This window comes from Kryptolebias marmoratus, linkage group LG11, assembly GCF_001649575.2.
Source record: "Kryptolebias marmoratus isolate JLee-2015 linkage group LG11, ASM164957v2, whole genome shotgun sequence".
NCBI classification, from domain to species: Eukaryota; Metazoa; Chordata; class Actinopteri; order Cyprinodontiformes; family Rivulidae; genus Kryptolebias; species Kryptolebias marmoratus.
In genome coordinates, this window is record NC_051440.1 from 7,104,405 (window position 1) to 7,124,610 (window position 20,206).

A 20,206-nucleotide genomic window follows, 5' to 3' on the forward strand; every position below is an offset into this window, starting at 1 on the left:
TGATGGGGGTTGTACTAATTCATTTTCTCAATTTCCAAGCTATGTCACTTGTCACTCTGGGGGATATGCGAATAGCTTCTCTGACTCCACTCGTTGAATTTGATTCTCATTAAGCTCAGGGGCTGTGACTTTCCTTTCAACTCAGAGTAATAAAGTGGTTCTCAATGAGGTCCAACTTTGGAGTAATTTATGGGGTTTCTGGAAGGTTGACAGACAGTTCTCACAATGGAAACCCAACAGCATTACCAAGCAAAGCCAGACAGCCGAAAACTCGATCACTCATTTTTTTTTCAGTGGCAAAGCAGTCATGATATATTTATTGATATTTAGACAAATGAACCCTTATTGCAAACAATACCTGTCTGGTTGTACTAACTCAGCTTAGGTTTTTATGCTCTATTTTTTTTTTTTTTTTTTACTGTCTCTGTTCTTTTCTCTGGCATTTGTCTTTATGTGTGTACATGTGTGCACATGGAGCTCAGGGCTCCTGTAGGCTTTTATTTGAATGGATATTTAACTTCATCTTGCAGAGAGCTTGGAGAGACTTTGAATTATGCAGCTGACCTTCCACACACAACTTCTTCTCTTGTCTGCATAAACTCCAGAAGAAGAGGCCAGGGCTCCTAATCTAGGGCGAGCACTTTATATTGATTCCCTCAAAGTTCTCCTGCACTTTTTATTGCAAAAGAGTTTCACCAAAAGAGTTTGGTTGATGTCTTGTCATTTGGGTTTATTGGCAGCACAGTCACAGCCAAAGGGTCTGCAGTCATTGCTCTAGTTAAATTTCATCACAGAAAGCTCTACACCGCCTTGGAAAATGAGAAAGTGTCAGACTTTGTCAGCTGGGCTGAGAAGGACTAATGAGAAAAGACAATAGAACAGTGTCCCGGTCACATTATTTTTAGTTCTGCCGCAGTATGCTTCTACATGACAATCATTTGAGTGAACATCACTTTCCACTTAGTTCCTGGGAGAGACTTTATCAAATCAAGAATCATGATCAATTAGTCAGAGATATTTGAAGAAGGCAACACATTTCCAAGAAAGAAAAAAAATTAAAACACGTCCCTCCTTGAGCTCGATTGTTTTGTGCATTGAGATGCTCTCCGATACTAGCACATTAAATTAATTTTCTTGCTTTTGTTTTTCTGAAAAGTTTCTTGGAAATGGTGATGATTTAATTTTTACTGTGAATGAAACTCAAAATGGATTTGTTTAGCAAAGTATTAAAAAATCGATAATAGCTTTGGTTTTGCTAAACAATCACAACCAGTTCGTTCATTGTATTATTTTAAGTGGATTTGATGAAGATGTACATATTACCTATCAGTCAGAAAAACAACCAGCTTGCCGAATAATAGACAATTTCAACAATAAAAAATTTAATTTGCTTTGCTATACAAATTGCTACTGCCCTACCTTACTATAGGATTTATCAAAAAGGGAAGTTCTAAACCTAGTATCTAAGTAGGATGTCAGCCTCATGGATAAAAAAAATAGATGGTACTTGCTACCCATCAAAACATTTTTGCAGGCCACATAGCAAAGGCACTACCTAAAGCAAAACTTCTTAAGGTAATGCCTTTAAGGTAGGTCCTTAAAAGAGCTACTGATGTGCCCCATATTTTATTTTTATTTTTTTTGACAATGTGAACTATGTATGCTGACAATATAAATGCAAGGATAAAACTCCCATTTAAACTCAAGCACCAGAAATGCAACAGCCAAAAAAAAAATACTGAGTCAAACTATGAGTAAAGAAAGGAAAAAAAAAAGAAAAAAACACAAAAAAAAACTTGGTTAAAGGAAGTATTGTTGAAGAAAATTGATGTTATCAAGATTTGTTTAATTTATCACTCAGGACATTTATATATTGACTTCTGTTCCAAGTCCCATGGGTTCTCACAGAATGCCACCATTTATGCTGGAGTTTAACTGTTGACCCCTGAGCTTTTGAGCAAATACTAGTAAAAATATGGGGGCAAACATGTCTGCAAGGTTCTAATGGTTCTTGCATATGTACAATATGTAAAATATCAAGGCACTAAAGTAGAATCCCCCCCCCACACACACACACACACACACACTTGATTGATTTCATTATGTCCTTCAAAACTTTTCTAAAAAAGGCTTAACTCTGGTATGAATATAGCATAGTATGAGGTGTTTGATATGCCTCAAAACTCTCCTAGTACAAATATGAAGGTCTTTAATAGCATTTAAAAGAAGAAGGTGAAATCTATGGAAAACCCAACCCAAAGCCCCTGAGCCCCACAAAACTTCTTGCCAACAATACGGTCCCAGCCAATTCAAGACATTCTCTAGTGTTCCTAAGGCGCTTTCAGACCAAATAGTTATAAGGACTCTCTGAAGGTTATAAAGACTGTTAGATCCACTACAAATAAGTTATAAAAACATACATGTTCGCTTTTGCACCACCAGGGGAACACAATGATTGTGCAAGATTCTGCCCACAATCGTTAAGACAAGTCACTTATGCATGTGACATTCACCAACAGCAATGGAGAACTCCATAGTTGGAGCTGTGTGGTATTTGTCTTTAGTTAAAGTTTTAAAGCAGAGTCTGAAAGAGCACTACAATCATTTAGAAAATGTTACAGAAGCCAAGGCTTACATAAGACTACAGATCAGAATACTTTGTGCTACAAACCTTCAAAGAATGTCATGGCTTAGGCTACAGGTAAGTAGCATAACTTTAGCTAGAAATATACAGTTTAAAAAATCAAGGCTGGAAGGGCATGTTTGATTGACTAAAAACATAGAAGTTAAGGTAATTGGTAACTCTGAAAACATTATTAGGTGCGAGTGAGAGCATGAATGGTTGTCTGACTCGAACAATGACTACTGAAGATAGGCAACAGCTACCTGCAATATGGCACAGAAAATTGAATAAAGAAAATGAATGGATGAATGAATGGATGGGTGGAAGAGCAATCATTTTGCTCAGCCATTTAACTTACAGTTATGTATAGACCAATCACATCCTCTTACATCACTCAAAAGTCCCTATTGAGTCAAGAAAGCTCCTACCATAAAGTAATAGTGAAAAAAGACTCATTAAACAAAGATATAAGAACTATGAAGTCACAGCTCAGCGAATGCAAAATAAATCTCATAAAAGGCTAAGTATTTTTTTTATGGTTAAGAAGACCATGAACTGGTCACCAGCTGTTTATAAACACATTTTGTCCATCTTCTGATATGCCAGAGATTTTATTTTATTTTTATTTATTTATTGGCAAAATGGAGACCGCCTCAATATTAGTTAGGTAGTTATACTGTTTTGGCTGATTCATAATACTCCCACTTTTCTCTGGGTTAGTTTTCATTTCATACACTTCTTAAGACAGATTTTTCCCAGTCATCACTTTCAGCAACTCAGCTATTGTCTACAAGTTTCTGGAATTGGTGGGTTATGGGTTTATTCTTTATGGATCTATGCATGAATGTGTGTTTTTGAGACTGGTGCAAAGCAGTTCCAAGGTGAGAATGTCTCAGTGTTGACTGGTTGTTGCACTCATACATCTTGCATAGAAATAGCACCAAATGGACTTTTTAACAAGGTTAAAAACCTTTCACCAGAGACAGTCTGTGTTAATAAAGGCTATTAAATTTGATCTGATAGGTCAAAATACATACAGTAGTTTTACTGCACATAACATATGTAGTCTGGTGAAGTGTTGGACAGCTGACAACCAACTCTGTGCTTAGATGAGTCATAGAGTAGTAAAGCAAAATGAAAAATAGCTCCTTTTTTTAGCCAAGGGTGCATTAATCTCTCTTCTGTTTGCCCAGTGTTAAACAGTTGTGGTGACATCCAAACAAAATAAGCCCATTGGTAAATATTTTCATTATAAATATTTTAAAAAATATTACCATTCACTATTAAAAAAAAAACAGCTTTTGAAAAGACTGACCTCAAAATGTGCCAAGCTGTCTTACACAAGACATAATCTTAACTGAAAAGATAAACCAAAAAATCAAGTGAATTTTGTTTGGTTTTCTTACTAAAGCTACTCTCGACTGTAACAGTTTTGTGTTATTCGTGTATTATCATAACAATCAGATGTCACAGCTTCCATTAGAAAATTGCACATATGTTGTCATTCAGTACTCCCTGGTTTCTCTCAGGTTTCTTTTTTGTTATATATTTTTTTAGATCCTCTGTTAATGTCCTTGTTTCTTGTCAGTTGCTGGGTTAATATTTGGCTTTAGTTGAGCTTTTATAAACTTGTTTGTTCCTGAAACCACCTTTTATATGCCTGTATTTGGGTCCTGGAACAACTTACCATCTGTTCATCATGAAAATACTATGTTCTTACAATTATTATGGTGCAGAAATAAAACTAGAATGACTTTCTCACAAATTAAACTGCAATGATCTTAAAACTGTGTTAAAGTATCTTGAAAAAATAAGACTTCTTTAGGGACATCCACTAAAAGTGGCACATGCACTGACAAACAACATTCTGATGGAAAGTTTTTGGGGCAATACCTTTCAAATTATTTGTATTTTAGGATCTGCCCCTTATGTTATTTAGCACTGTGGTATCTAGTGTCTTAAGGGCTTGGATAATCAGTCCATGCTTTGGTAGAGCAGAACTTTTTTGACAGCAGGTATGATCATAATATTTACATCACATGCTTGTTGGAAATAAGGAAGTTTGTTTTTTCCTTTCACTGTCAGGTAAAAGTTGTGAAATACAGTCCTGAAGGCAGAGTGTGGAAGTAGCAGCAGTAATGAGATCATATAGGTTGGATCTGAAGGTATTTTTCTCTGAATGTAGCTAAATCAACAAACACTAAATAACTGAGCTGAATAATGGAATTTTTGTTTTTGATTTGTATAGTGTACCAATTTCTAAATCAGGAGCTAGTATCACGTTCATCAAAATCACCCGAAAACACTGTCAGTGTAAATTTTAATCACAAATGCCATAGATCTGACAGAAGATTTCTGTCCCTGGTCCTACCTGAAAACTGCCCTTTGTTGAAGGTGAGGTGAAATTCATCCCCGAGACTTTTTAATCTCAGAGCCACTGTCGAGGAGGAAGTTTAATTATGACTGATACAGATGTGTGTGTGTGTGTGTGTGTGTGTGTGTGTGTGTGTGTGTGTGTGTGTGTGTGTGTGCGTGTGTGTGTGAGAGAGAGAGAGAGAGAGAGAGAGAGAGAGAGAGAGAGAGAGAGAGGTTGTGTGTCTGTGAAAATGTCAGACTCACTGTGATTGTGTCGGCAGCAAAAAATATGTATCAGACAATTGGACTCCTAAATGAATAGGCCAGCCTGATGGACATAAACAGAGCCCTGTTCTGTACTGAACTCTAATTAATAACAACCTATCTGTAAGGGTTAGCCTGATTTTTCCGTAAGTATGTTCAATACATCAAAAGTCAACCTATTTATATAAACACATCTGTAAAAAGACTTGTGTAAGTACATTTTTGCAGCCATTCCTGATAAGTCTTTTCCTTTTCTATTTTCGTCATTACTCACCTTGTCTGGTTCTAGGGCATCTGAGAGTGGACAAAATGCGTAACATGAACAGTAAAACAAACAGGCTGGAATAATAAGTAGCAAACAGATTTTATGAAACAAGTACAAAAAGAAATGTCCGAGAATGAAATTAGTTGCAGTGTGCCCTAATGTTTATGTTCTTGCTTGGGATTATCTTCTTGTGGTAAGTGCTCCTTTAAAGGGACAGTATAGTAATTTTTGAAGTGAATGTGCCTTCTTGCTGTTTTTGTGTTATTTATCACAGGACAAAGGTGACATCCGTGGCCTAAAGTCAACCTGTTGCTGTTATTTGAGGTAGTAACAGAGCTTAAACGGTCAATATATGTAAGTGTAAGCCACCATTGCTGCTCCTAGATGTGGAGTATTAATGTCACACAGTGTATGAGACCATCTGTTTGCAGGAGAATTAAAGATGTCCAACACACATCTTTTGTGCATAGTGCTTCATGTCAGCACTGGCAACTTAAATTGCACACCTCCAATGGTTTGGCGAAGCTGATTTCATTTATCAGAGCTCACTTCATCTTGAGACTCGATTGTACAATTGGTGATTTATGTAAGGCCAGAGGCTACTTAGAGTGGTTCATCTTTGGGGCCAACTGTTTTGTGAAAGGCGCTGGTGTTCCATCATGTTTTCTTTTTCTCAGTCTTTTTTTAGTTTTATTATTATTATCCAGAACAATCTACTGAACGTATTCCACTAATGGTTCAAATCTTACTTGAAAGTAACAAAACCTCATTTATTAAACTAAAACCATATTAATATAACAAATAAGACGAAGCATGCTTATTTTAGCAAGTATCTGTAACCCTAACTACTAAAACACCTTTTATACATACTCTGCTGAAATAGACTAGTTGCATTGCCCAACTTTCTCATAATTTCTTTATGTCTAACAGAGAGATTGAGAATTATACTCACTGTGACATTGCTGTCAGTATTCATCTTCATCATCATCATGTCATCATGCTCCTGAGAACAGCATACACTTGATACTGTTTGAGATGGGTGATGGCTAATATGCGTCGTATTATGTTTATGTTGATGAATGCTAAATCCCCCTCCTCTTTTTCCTTTTCACTAGCTTCTGAAAGTTTACTGTAGATAAATCTACAAATAGGTACAAGGTGTGCGGAAGATTGGCGACAAGAAGCAGGAGATATAAAAAGTGGGCATAATATGGTAAACGGAAAATGAGTTGCATTTTATCTGGGGAAATATGGCCAAGGTTCTTTAGGATTAGCCAAAGAGGTTTTACTTTGAAAGCAAACAATAAGGGGTGCAATAAAACTGCTTCATTAAACAAATGCCCCCTAAAATAAACATACTATTAGGCATGAAAATGGCAGGCTCTTTTATTTTTTTACCCATTAGTTGACTTTATTAGCATTTCCACTGGTCAGGGTCTCTTGAGGTCAGACAGCTCTTAAAATTTGCACAGCTTTTTTGGTGATATGGCTGCCGTTTCACTCCTTAAATTGACTTTCATGGTACGTGTTGAGGTCAGGGTGCCATAATAAGTGGGAAAGAGGTTGATCCCCATTGCTAATTACATGCCACATGGCATTGTTATTCTTTGCTAATTGCATGCTGTGAGTTCCTGACAGTGCCTTGCCTTAGAGATTTTTAATCTATCTATTAAGCTCATGAATTTGACATTAACACTGGTGGTTCTGTAACAGTCAGTAACATTGGTTCCTCTAGAACAGTAAATTCTCTGACATGGGTGGCGGTATTTACTTTACAATATTTATCCCTGAAACAGAGTTTATTTCCTTGGAGCAAAATGAATATGCAGACACTGGTTACTATGAGGAGAGAGATGAAAAGCACAACATTTGCATAGAATGTAGGCATAAATGCCTCAGTGGTTTATAGAACATGTCTGTTTGTTGCTTTCTTTATGTAAGCCTTGTTGTTCATATAGTATTTTGATGTCACGAGAATGTCTGTTGAAATGATTACTGAGATTATGTTAAAAAAAGATTTTTTTTTTAACATAAACCAAAGAAATTCTCCTTATGGGCTGCTGTAATATGACCAGTTTCCTAATCGTAACATAGGCCACATAATGCTGTATTAGACTAAAAATGTACTTTCAAATGTGTTATAGAAAATTAATGTTTTTCTATTTGTAGGGATCTGGAGTTTCTAGCCCCGCCTTGGGGCGGTTCCTCCAGTGTTCTTCCTCCACAGGTGATCCTGATTCAGTTAATGAAGACTGCCAGTACTTAAGCTTCCAGCTGAGACCAGACCTACGCTGGAGCATCGAACCTCCTGGGTTAGACTCGCAGCCCCCGTATCTAACCAGAGCCTTGACTAAGTTTTGACTACGTTTTCTATGTACCTTGTTTCAGACATCTGGCCTAATCACGGAACCTTGGACTCACGGATACTTACCTGGAACAACTGGATACTCACCTGGACGGGATTACTGGCTAGTCGAGTTTCTGGATCACCTGAACGCTTCCTTCATCTCCTCCTCGCCGCTGGACTCCACCTGGATCTGTAAGAACAAAGAACAGAACTAAGTCATTTATGCAGTGCTCAGCTGACAGTAGGATTGGTGCCCGAGACTCACCCTGTCCCTCTTGCTTTCCAGATCCTACCTCAACACCCGCACTGTACAGTTATACCACTTTGTAAATAAAGCACTTAACCTCAGCTGCTGTCTCCGTGTCTGGTTTTGGTCTCGCTCTCTGGACATTTAACCCCGCGTTCTTGTCACTATTACCCTCTAACAGGATGAGTTTGTTTGAAGTGGGGGCTATTAGGAGTATTGGGTTGCCAGCAGGTGTTTCTAGACCACAGTTCTTATAACCATTTATGGCAGTTCCTATTCTGTTTGAGTTTTCAAATTGCAAAGATTGTGGTCATTCACAAGTCTTATACATACTTTTTTATGGTCTTTTTTGGCTCCAACCTTGATGGAAGTACTTTCTCAACACAACAGGAATCCATGTCTGACGTAGAAGGATGTTATGATTCCAGTCAGAAGTATGTGTTGACTGGCCATTGAATTTGATTGTTTAAGCAGCATTCACAATTTTAAAAAATGCATTTGTACATAAAAAAACAACAGCTTCAACAACAGAGGTTTGGCTGACTTTTACCAAAATAGAACAATCCAAAGAGATGTGGACCAGCGTTGAAGTCTAGGTTTTGTTGAACCTTTAAGCAAAGGAAGATGTGCAGCATGGGTTTTAAATAATGCAGGCTGCACAAAAAATATGGAACAACTCAAGTAGAATTATGAATAAAAGAGTCAGAGCAATCAGAGTGATACAAATAGAAAGAGTAGCAAGTGATATAGTTTACTGAACTATAGAACAACTCTTTTCATTCTCCAGTGTCACCTTTAGAAGACATGGTTATTTAAATAGAATGCTGTGATTATTTTAAAGAACTAATAGTGGCTGAAGTAGCAAGCTGTAGTACTTGCTATGCAGCCTGGGGTAGTTTGTGTAGGAATGGAGATTCTGTACTCATATAACTGTCATATATGTGACTGCTTGCACGCCCACATCACCATCTCACTCTCCCCTAAGCTGAATGGTAAAATATTCAACATGGCTGCTATCACTGGTCATCTGTTCAGAAATATAACAAGACAAATCAACATAAATTCAAGACTAATGGTGTGAACAAGGACATGTGCTACCTACTGAAGAATTTGTGGACTGAAGACATTAAAGTCAGACCAGAAATTGTCTTTCCTGATACTTATAAGGACCCATTTTTGACCTGGGAAAGGTCACAAAGCAAAGCCTGGTCTCCTGGTTGGGCTTAAAGGTGGAATTTTGCATGGAAGTTGAGGAAACAAAAACTCAAGTGGACATTCTACAAAAGACATGTTTTTGCAAACAGTTTAAGTTGTTTTCCAGCTGATGTTTTGTGTGCAGATTCTAACATTTTGTATAATCTCCTGTAAAACCCATGAGAAATGATGTTTGGGGAACACTTTAGCCTTTGGAACAAACTTTAAAGATTTAACCACTTTCTTTAGGTTTTTATTAGGCCTGAGCAACGAAAGCGCTGCAAAGGCCTATTGTATCCCTTCTGTTTTTAATAATAATAATAATCGCTGGACCTCCTGCAGTCGCAAGGCCGGAGCGACGCTGAGCTGCGCGAGCCGCCCAATGCTGCTTGCAGCTTTAATTTAGTTTGTTTTTGAAATAAAAAATACACACATTGATATATCATGAAAGTGACGAGCCATCTTTCATTTGTCCCCAGTCCAGACAAAATGGGCATATGTTTTTGCTAGGTTTCATTCAGAATTTATGAAGTTATGCTCTCATGCCATAGATGAAACCAACATCAACACCATCTTTCACTATGCAGAACAAAAGCAAAAGCAAGTTTACTTTCTTTTATTAAATGTTCACAAAACCACTGCAGTTACATAGACTCTGCTAAGTGCTAAAGATGCTAAATGACCTATTTAGCCTATCCTTCATCCTAATATTGTTTAACTATCATGTCCACCCAATGGACTGCAGCCCATGAAATATACCAGAATTTTTCCTAATCTGTTTGTACCCTCAGTTGCACCAAAGCTTTCCCTATCATCTCTGTCTTGCTGCCATCACAACAATCCAAACTCTTCAGGGTTGTTTTTTTTGTTTTGTTTTGTTTTTTAAGTCAATTGAGTATAAAGGGAGGGTAAATGGGGGTTAGAGAGGTGTGGCCAGACTATGGAAGATTTCCAACTGAATCACATGTATGACCTTTATATAATAATATTTCAGCTGGAATGATCATGTAGTGCAANGGGGGGGGGATGTAAAATTTTAGAAAACAGTGTTCACTCCATAAATGTTTTGAGAATGGAGTTGTTTTGAGATGAAAGTAATGTGTTGGTGTGTTTTATGGGGTTAAAGTTATGCAAATAACGTTTTTTTATCCCCGTTCTGCCTCTAAGTAAACAGTGCTTTAGTCAAGAAAAAAAAGTAACAAATGACACTCAGTGAAAAGTGCATCAGTGTCAACGAAGCTGTGACAGACATATCTTTGAGAAGCAAATCCATAAAAACAGCTTTGATAGCTACAATTTGGACAGCCAAAAATGCACATTTTGTAGCATGCTGTCATCAAAAAGCCTGGTGTTTAGGAAGAGCAAGTGCTTCCCTCTGTCAACAATTTTCTCAGCACTGTCAATTGACAGAGGCAAAATTTCAGCATTTTTCAAAGACAGTTCTTGCTGAACAACCCATTTCTGGCTTCCTTTAGCATTGACATGAATCAAAATGATTTAGAAAACCCCAGACTTCTGTCTGAGTAAGAAGGTAATTCAGAGCCTTAATTATGTTCATTTATCCTAATACGTTTGGTCTTCTGTCTGCTGTTTTGAGTTTTGTGTTTGTAATTCACATTGCACTCACAAATACATTCAAAAACATAGAACTGTGTAAATGTTTACATTTCTGTTCATATTTATTCAATTATGTCAAATAAGTCAAGTGAATATAGAAGAAAATGAGAAAGCTTTCAGTTGTTTACTGCTCTTGGGTCATTTTGAGACCAGATACTGTAGCCTAATTAAATGCAAGAATAAATAATGTATCTAAAAACAAGACATTAAAAAAACTGAGTATTTGATTTTTCTTTTTAAATTTTTAATTACAAGCTGTATCTTGTTGGTATGATCAAGTAAAAAAAAACTTTAAAAAATTTCAAATGGTTGGATTTTTATTTGTATATACAAAAAAAAATGTATCTTTACAGAATGGAAAACGCTTTGTTTTGTTCATATGTTGAGCCTCGTTCTTGTCACAGTACTATAAAACCTCCGAAGGACATTAACAAGAAAACAAATATGTTTATGATGGCTTTTCCTGTTTTAAATTATCAACATATATTATAATGTTGGACGCCCTACAGGATCCTAGACGTTGAAGCCAGAAGGGGAACAGCATCCCCATATGCCCCCAATGGGAGAATAAATAACTTTTTAAAAAATATAATCATAATCCAAATATGAGTCCAAAGTAGGTTTCAGTCTGCTTTTAAGACCACTTTCTAATTCAATAAAAGGTACTAGTTTTTGTTCAGGACCGACTGTGTGTGAGCAGTGTGGGTTTGTGTCTTTTTTTTTACTTCAGGACATTGCAAAAAAAAAAAAAAGCAGGATATAATGTAATGTAGAGGACATAAGCATATTGACTTTTATCTAAAAGCACAACCGAGGGCTAGATTAAGTATTTGTTTTCTTTTATTTACTGCACCATTTATGTTCAGATGATATATTTCGCTCTAAGCAGAGCTGTATTATGGTAAATGGTCTGCTCTTGTGCGATGTCTATTTATAATCTTTTGTAGTTTCTACACAGCTTTGTACAGTGTGTTTCTTATTCAACCTATTCACACACAATATGTGGTGCTTTTTAATATACATTTGTGCTCTATATATGCAGCCCTTTTGCTGTTACTCTTCCACCAATAAGTAGCGTTCAGGCTTCTTGCCTAAATTTTAAAACTATCCAAAGTATTTTTTAGCACTCACTTGTACAAAGTAAAATGACACCTTTAACTAGTATAGTAGTGGTGACAAGAAGATTGGATGCTACAGTATGAGATAACACATCAGCACTATATATTCAGCCTATTCCTATTCTCATGAGCTTTGTGTTTTATTTTGCAAAAAGGAAAGTAATTCCTAGCTTATTCTTGTTTCTTAGTAATGCCAAATCATACCTACATTTTGTACTTCTTTTGCTATTTTGTGCAAAGCGATTGCTTTTTTTTTATGTAGCCACTGCCAGTTCATACCAACAGGGTGCAAAACATTACTATTTTTCACCCATGCACCTTTGTCCCAATGCCTTGCTCAGACTTTGACCAGTGAAAAGTACTAAAGCAAATGCCGCCTGCACTGAATACAATTATAAAGGCAAAGCAAGCCATAGGACGTCTGTGTTTTAAGGCAAACAAATTAAATTGTCATTTCATTTAGTGTTGTAATTTAAATAGATTTGCAGTTATTTACATTTCTCCTGTCATGAGACAGGTTGAGCAGCGGCTCCTAATGCCTAGGCCTGACCCACAAAAAAAAATAAAAATAAAAATAATAGTAAAAATTGGTCCAAATCTGATTATCTTCATTTTCAAAACTGTCCAGTATATTAAATTAACACTGGGACAGCTGCTAAGATGGATCAGAAAAGGACAGAGGTGAGTGCAAGACACCTGTGGCAGATGGCTTCTTTTGGTACCCAAAACATAGGTACGTGGTGAGAAAAGCTGCAAAAGTACAACTGATTGGAGCTGAATTGACATGGAGCCATTTTGGCTAGGTTAGCATCTTCTAATTCTTAAAATTTTTTTGCAATTACAATTTGTTACATGGTACAGTTATTATAAATGTTACATGAACGTCAAGAACCACATAAAAGTAAAGCAGATATTTTCAAACCATGTTTGTGTATGACAAATGTGCAGCCTGTAAAACTCTTCTTCTGGCACCATACTTGCTGTTGAAGCAGCTATATTTTCCTCTGTAGCAACACCTGCTGATTAAAAGATGAAATGCAGTAAAAGCAGCATGTTTAAGTGAGTGTATAAACAGCAACTTTTTTTTTTTCTCATGCAGCTGTTACAGTATGTTCCCTCAGTTCTTGAACTAATAACCTCTTCTTTCCAATAATAGGCCTGCAAAGCTGAAACTAAAAACATCCTTAGCACGAGTATCCTTTTCTTGTATTTACTTGCACAGAGTGTTTTTGAAATTAGCCCTTGTCTTTCAATGACAACAACAAAAAAACATGACAGAACTAAAGCCATTTTCAGAGTTGTGCAGCAAAGTATTGATTTGTGGGTTTTTCAGAAGAGCTGCCACTTGAATGTGTGTAAAGTTTCATAAGGGATGGAAATTTAATAGTTTTTATAGGCCATGTGTTTCATTCAGATTGTTGCCACTTAGTTGGTGGGGATTTTTTTGTTTTGTTTTGTTTTTTATTTTTATTTTGGAAATGACATTGTAAGAATTTAGCCCTAATAAAATATATAACTTTTGAATTGGATAGCAAAGGGAGACTTTATTGTGTGCCAGATGTCAGATAAATGCAGTAGGAAGCAGGCTGAGAAACTGGTTGCTTGCTTCACATTATGGATGGGTGTAAAACTGAAACGTTAAAGTTACAACAGTAAGCAGTAACTACAGACTTCAGAATTGCCGCACTGTATAACACAAAAATATATATTTGAAACATTCTGACAGAAATGTATTAACAGAAGATCTTTTGTAAAGGATGTGCAAAAAAATGCATAAAATTTGATTTAAAGTGGTTCAGAATAAATAAAACAACACTGTAAGATGCAGTAATGATATTGTATATCTCTCTGACAAATACTTTATCCAGAACAACAAAGTATTAAAAGTGACATTATTGTTTCATTCTCATCAGTGATGCTCAGTGATCATCTTCAATGTGAGATAATTCTTAGAAAAAAAAATATAAAAATAATATATATATATATATATATATATATATATATATATATATATATATATATACATCTGTGAGAGACAAGAATATCAGCAGTTACACATTTATTACAATAGATTTTGGTTGATATGATTTACAGGCTTTTTGCAGTGTGCAACGTGAAGGTGCATATAACATTTCAATGGAGTGTACACTCCCTGACAAAGGTAGGCACCCAAACAAAGTGGTAGAAATGAAATGAAACCACATGTGTTGAAAGGTCATGTGACTGTGTTCCAGGGATTATAATACCAGATCAAATGGAAAACAAGGTTGGCAGTACGAGCTCACTTCTGATCCCATATCAGCAGAGTGTAGCACCCTCTTAGTCATAAATCTATGCAGCCATTTGGTGTAGAGCACAGTCATACAGTTGTTGTATTTTCTCCCGTGACACACTGGCACATAGATCTTATAACCGGTCCTCAAGATCCTGCAAAATCAGAACTGGGCTGAAGTTGATGTTTTTAGCTGATCCCACTCATGTTCAGTTTGAGAAAGATCAGGAGAATACTGGAGGACCTCACTATGACACAGGGAGTCTCTAGATGCGTGCTGTGTGTGTATGAGCGTTGTCTTGTTGAAAGACTATCAGGGTGCTGTCTCGGGAGGGGAGAGGCATTCCTAAAATGTCACTGATGTTGCTCTGTGCCTTCAGGGTGATCTGAAGATACACTCAAAGACTCCCCACACCATGATGGCAGGAGAAATGCTAGTGTGTCTCTCCAAAACACTGGCAGGATTGGTCCCCTTCTCCTTTATGCCGCTATACATGCACACATAGGTAAGATATGGAAATGTACTGTACAACTGAGATAGATTTATCACTGAATGACACAACACTACTTGCCCATGCCTCCCAGTTATGCCACCACTCCAAGCACAGCCGTCTTTTCTCTGGTGTTAATGGAAGGCTGAGCCCATAGTCTGGCTGATGCCAGTCATCAAGACATGTTGCAGGATGACACAAGGTGTTGTACAGGTTCCAATACCCATGTCCAGATGGCATGCACAGATATCATTGGGTTCTGTAATGTTTGGCGCACAATATGACAATTCTCTCTTGGTGTGGTCTGTCTTGGGTGACTGGAACCTTCACAATATGTGTGGTGTCCTTCGTATACCCTCTGGTTCCAGTAGTGGACCACTGTGACATCTGTATGCCCCACTTGTCTGACAATTGCATAATATAGCCACCCAGCCTCATGCACACCCATAATGCCATCACTATCAAAGTGTCAAATGCTGGTGATGCTCTTTAATGCATCAAAGAGGCATTCTCTGTGTCTGAAGACAATTTACTGTTTTCACTGACTGTCAAATGCCATCACTGGTCTGCATGTGGACCAAACTACATTTATATCGAACCATTGCTTCTGGGTGCTTGACTTTTTTGTCAGTTATTATGTTTATGCATAACAAACCCACAGTCATACTGCTAGCACAGCGAAACAGATATTTTGAAAAGCAATCATTACCAAGAATAAACACATGGATTACTTTTCTTCTTACTACAGGATACAACCATGTAGCCTCAGTGTGCTATATAAATCTTGTTTTATCTATTTGGTCAATTCAGCTCCTAGTTCACAAAGTTCCAACTTTTTCCACTGGCTCCAATCTCTCGACTACACCCTTTTCTTCATCATGCATTTATCCTGCTTCCCTCAGCTTGTAAAAAGACTAACCAATGAATTTCACCTCATTACAAGCACTCAGTCTCAAAGCAAACTATCTATAGAGAGTCTGTTCTGTGTTGTAGGGTCAGTCTTTGGTCTTTAGTAATCACCATTGTTGACTAAGCTGACTGAAAGCTGGATATTTTATCTCTGGCTGGTGTGTATGTGTGTTCACTCCAACTATTAATATATATACCTTGGTGTCTTTGTGTCTGCAAGCACAGTCGTTTTAAAGAGGAGCTTTTTTCAGTGTTGAAATAGGTCAGGGACTTGTGTGTTTGGTTGAACTGGGGAAGGGCGTTCAGTGCAAACAAGAATTACATTTCAAGTCACGTCTCAATACTAACAAGAATGACATTTTTCTCTTCTCATCATGACATTTTATCACCGTCATTTTTCTGACCTGAGGGCCACTGGAGATAGAATTGAGCGAATGGCCAACAGGGAACAGGCACAGGAGGCTGCTTTTTTTCTCAGCCACAGGAATAAAGACTATCTAATTGGAATCTTATGTATTGTCTTTTTTCAAGGGGAACCTCCTGATATGAGCATTATTACCATTTTCCCTCTTTATTTCAGCATTACTTCCATGCTGGGAGTATTCTTGTCCAACTATTTCTGTTGTATCCTGTTCTGACAAACTTCTTTTGAAATCTCATTTGTTTCGGGGTTCTTCAGTATTATTACTAATTAGGTCATTACCATGCCCAGATGGTTTCGCTATCCCAGCTGTACATGAAGTTACTGGATAACAGATGCACACAGTAAAGATAACTGCAACAGAAAAAACGTATCAAGAGATGTATGTATTGTACTGAATCAAATTAAAAATAAATTGGCAAAATAGGTAATTTGGTAGGTAAATGTTTCATAGTAATAATTCAGTTTATAAAATCGATTACAGCCTTTTTAAAGTGGTGTCCATGAACAAAACTTTAGAATACAAATGGGTTTTTTTTGTTGACCCACAAGAATCTGAATAAAACCTGAAACTGAATTTTTCCCTTTAGATGTTCTGTCAAAGTTGAGTTTCAAAGTAAAAGAAAAAATGAAAACCACCAACACACGTAAGTGGAATCTACTCTACCATTGCTAATGTATTCTGTCCAGCATGATCCAAGTGTAAGCGTGTTTTATCAGTTGTTTTTTGTAATTTGTTATTTATGATACAACTTTGGTTACATTACATTGAAATTACAGTAGATATAACAAGTCTGCACACTCTTGTTAAAATACCAGGTATTGGTAGTGTAAAAACACAAGACCATGATAAACAATTTTAAAATGCTTTCCACCGTTACATATATTTACCTTTTCTGTGACTTATATTCTATATAGTTTAATTGGGGGAAAAAGTTGCAAAAAGGCTGGCTGCATAAGTGTGCGCACCCTTGAACAAATCCTTTGTTAAAATACCCTCTGATTTAGTTACAGCCTTCAGTCTTCTTGGGGGGGAAAGTCAATCAGCAGGCCACACCTTGACTTGGTAATATGTGCCCACTCTTCCTTGCTCAAGTTTCAAAATCTGTCAGACTGCCAATGCATCCTGGACAAATTGTAATTTTAATTTTCTTCTTTTAAAGCCTTTCTATTGTTGATTTGGATGTGTGCTTGGGGCCATTGTCATTTTGAAAGATACATTTCCTCTTTGGCTTTCCAGCTGACACCTGTGGGTTTTAGGCTAAAATAAACAGGTACTTGCAGCTGTTCATAATTCCATCCAACTTTACTAAAACCCCAGCTCCATCTACAAAAAAGCAACCCTATGGCATGATGCTGCCACTGTGTTTCACTGTCGGGATGGTGTTCTTTGGGTGATCTGGTCTTCTTCCTACACCAAACACCTTTGGGAATTGTAGCTGAAAAGTTCAACTTTGGGTTTATCAGAGTACATTTCCTCAAAAGGTTTTGGGAGACGTATGTATTTTTGCAATGTTTTAGGATGTTTTGTTTTTTTTTCCCAGAAGAGGCTTTCCAACCTCATAGTCCGGACATATAGAGAATGTGTCATAAATTATTTGAATGGTTTATCATAGTTTCATTGTGTTTAAGTACATCATAGATAGCTAGCTGGCAAACAGGAGTGTGTAGACATTTTATGTCCACTGTATTTGTGTAGAATGGGGTGAATGTACAAACTTTTATAAATTGTTAGATATTTTTTTTAATTTGTTGTGTTATTTGCCAAATTACACAGCAAATACAATCAAAACCCTTCATCACAAACTGACAAATTCAACAAGAGATCCAGTGCTGTAACTGAAGAGTCCTTCAGAAGTTTTCAAAGCCACATGCTCAGAAAGATACCCTGTAAATTACGTCTAATTATTTCAAATTGATTTAATTACTTTGATCACTTATTTTTTATAGCAGTGAATTTTTTATTTGACAAAATGTCACTGATTTTGAATACCAATACTTGTGTTATGTCACAAGATTTACAGCTGATGCTGTGAAGATATGTTTGAGAACCTTAAGTAAATGATAAATTATTGTACATTACATCGTAAAATGTTTAAATTTCACTTTTCTAACACTTTGGTTTGACACTAATGCATCATTTCATCTCGCGGACTTTGGTGAATTTCTTTCTTTTTCATTTTTTATGTTAAGGGGAAAAATTAAGTAGAATCCGAGGAACTATTGTGTGAACAGTCATGTGTCAGAGTGGACTGTAATGGCTGAATGTCCAGTGGGAGCATGATTAAGAAAACATCTTTCAAGATAGAAAATAAAAGCAGATTTGATGCCCTGATGCAAAAAGTGGAATTTTAATTAATTTCATGCTTTAAGTCTTTACAGGTTTTTTTTTTTTTTTTTTCTGAGTTCCGTTAAGCACATTCGTATTTGTGCATCTACAAAGTACTGAATTTAAGAAGCATCCTGTGTCACATCTAGAGGTTGATCCCATGGGGGTTTTATGCTCAATGCCAAGGCAAAATGATAGAAATCAGGACAGCTGTTGTCTGGTTTGTTTATTTGTTTGGCCCATTATTTTGCGAATTCTAAATTCATGCACATTATATTAAATTCTGAAAAAGAAACAAACAACTAAAAAAAAAAGGAAAAGACAAAATATTTTGGCCAATGCTTCAATAGGGTGTAAGTTGGAGTATCATGGGGCTCGAAGCCAACTGATTAAAAGCTTAGATTATAAGTGATTAAAAAAGGATTTTTCTTACACAGCCTGCTGCTCGTATCAGAGGTGCCTAAAGGAATGACTTGGTGAGAAGCCACACATTGTAAACATGTTCAGTCAGTAAATAATAATGGTGAATTAAAAATCATTAATTAATCAAAATTTCTGTGAACTTCCTTGATTGGTCTGCTAGTTTGTGCCAAAAAAGTACCTTTGAAGTGAAAGGAAATAAACTGAATCAGAGCACAATGTCAAGTATAACAACAATAAGCTGCTTCATAGATAGATAGATAGAACTGGTTTAAGAAAATGACAGAATTTAGCCTGAATAATCAGCTGACTGATTAATTTTCTAAACACAATAAAGTAAAGGAAATTCTGGTACACTGATAATATTTCTATTTCTTGGTGAAACTGATAATAATATGTGCCTGGTCAGTGGAACAGCTGCAGTCCCACTTTCCAAAGTTTTCTTTACTAAAAACCATGTTATCACTTTCAGAATAAAGCAACTGCATGCAGCTTTTAAAGTTCCATTCTTACTTTTTTACTGTAGTTAGAACATTTAGAACATTAGACCTCTATGAACGGCCTGCTATTTGTGTCTAGGTGTTCATTTGTCTCTATGTTAGCAAAATATCTCCTGAACAGGTGGACAAATTTTAATGAAACTTACAAAAGGTAATTATTTGATGTTCATCTATAACTGAATAAACTTGGTTCAATTGCTAATCAGTTTTAGCAAACATAAAAATGGCTACAATTTTGTCAGTTTTACAGACATTAAGATACAGTTTAGGTAGCTAAAGCCTTTGTTGCAAGATATCTTGTAATTTAGGAGTGCACGATATCCATGAGTTCATAAAAATTTGAATACAAGATTCTTTGTGCTGTTTTGTATATTGACATTTGCCAGGAGTCCATGTAGTTTTTGTCAGCTCCAATGTGAGTATTTTTTAATTAAAAAGACATCTAGGATTAAACTGGACTAAATTTGGGCTAAAAGTGAAAACTTTGTAGATGGTTACATCTGGTTTTAGATCTACATTTAGCCACAACTGTCAGGATTCGTAAATATTCTAAAATGAGCAGCTCGGCGTCAGACAGACACGGGAGACCAAGATAATAGGAAGTGAGTTTATTTTACAGTGAATCGGGAGCAGGAATAATTACAGGAACCAGGAACCTGGAAGCAGAGGACGTGGTAAGTATTTTCTTGGTGAGGAAGGCAGGTAAGTATTATATCCACAGGTGGGAGGCCTTACTGTGCGAAGGATGATCCACGGCACGGAGGTGAGTCCAAAGGTAGGTATTTTCCAGTAACAGGTTGGCAGATTCTCCAGGAGGCAGTAGGTAAGTATCCC

The 20,206-nt window shown here is 36.6% G+C and overlaps 1 long non-coding RNA gene across 1 annotated transcript; it reads right to left on the minus strand.

The window, feature by feature from the left end:
* Positions 1-19,988: 19,988 nt before the first annotated feature.
* Positions 19,989-20,206, minus strand: LOC112451031. The gene is made up of 2 exons (XR_003039762.1): positions 20,108-20,206; positions 19,989-20,028 (listed from the first exon to the last, which is right to left on the minus strand). It is a non-coding gene; the product is annotated as an uncharacterized LOC112451031 (long non-coding RNA).